The 1,383-nt window shown below is 36.2% G+C and overlaps 1 pseudogene; it reads left to right on the top strand.

Moving 5' to 3' along the window:
- The first annotated feature begins 290 nt into the window (after positions 1-290).
- LOC128249339 (U6 spliceosomal RNA) lies at positions 291-385 on the top strand (annotated as a pseudogene).
- Positions 386-1,383: the final 998 nt, after the last annotated feature.

The following is a 1,383-nucleotide window of genomic DNA, read 5'->3' as shown; positions in this document are numbered from 1 at the left end:
GGTAACACACTAGCACAGGTCGGGAAGCGGTGGTTGGGGACGAGAGCAGCCGAATTAGAATCATAATGGTCCCGCTGGTCAGCGAGGAGCATCAGCAACCTACAGGTCTTTACGTTCTGATTTCAAATTCCACAGACGAAATTGCTTTTCATCCCTCCATGGTTAATAAAATAAAGTACCAACCTAATAGTGGGTTTGACGGTATTTACTAAACCTCAACCCCACAAAACTGCTTGCCTTGGCCCTAAATCAGAAACCATAGTTTCAAGACATGCTACGAGTATGTAATATTACCTTCGGTTGTACTTCTACTAAAACTGGAACAAGATTAGCAAGGCCTCTGCGTAAGGAAGATACGCAAATTTGCGAACCGTTTCACATTTTATCTTTATGGTATCAAATAGGCAGAATCGTTAGCACGTCCGACAAAAATATTAACGACGTTTCTTCCTGCTTAGGTTCTGAGTTTAAATTACTCCAAGGTCGACTTTGACTTTCATCCTTTCGGGATCGATATAATAAATACGAGTTGAGCCCTGGGGTCGATGTAATTGACTAGTCCCATCCCATTACCATAAATTCCAGTCCGCGTGCCTATAGCAGTAAGACTTATTTCAGAACATGGATTACGTCCCCTTTATTTCCTCTTCACCTTCTCTCTCCTCCAGCCTCGCTGAACATACTTGTAAATGTTTCACGTATTCCATAACTATTGAGTTGTAAACGTACTAATGTTTTTTGGCTTTATTTTACATTATTCTTCTGCTATTTATTTAAGTAAACCAACAATGGCGATTTTATTGCAATTACAATTGAGTAACCCTGTTATTCTTTTGTCTCTTGAGGGTAGATAGAATTTATCAACCTCTACTGATATTCTCGATGATGTCATTAATTTTCCTATCTCTCTATTGAATCTTATTAATCTTTTCACCTTTCAATTACGTTAAAACAAAAACATTATTACAGGCACAGCAGATACATTAATATCTATTAACTTTTTCATCACGTTTAGTTACACCGTAATACGATTTTGCTCTTGTGTGAGTATTGATTACTGTCTTCTTCGTGCACACACACACACACACACACACACACACACGCATACACATACACACACACACACACATACACACACACACACACGCAAACACAGACGTATGCATAAGTATATGTACAAATATATACACACAGCGAGAACGATATACATATACATCCACATGTTTATGTATGTATACATATCTGTATATATCTATATATATCTATACATATATATATATGTATGCATGTATGTATGTATGTATGTATGTATGTGTGTGTGTATGTATGTATGTGTCTATATATATGTGTATATATATATATATATATATATATATATATATA

This window comes from Octopus bimaculoides, chromosome 13, assembly GCF_001194135.2.
Source record: "Octopus bimaculoides isolate UCB-OBI-ISO-001 chromosome 13, ASM119413v2, whole genome shotgun sequence".
NCBI lineage: Eukaryota > Metazoa > Mollusca > Cephalopoda > Octopoda > Octopodidae > Octopus > Octopus bimaculoides.
This window is presented reverse-complemented; position numbering and strand designations above follow the sequence as displayed.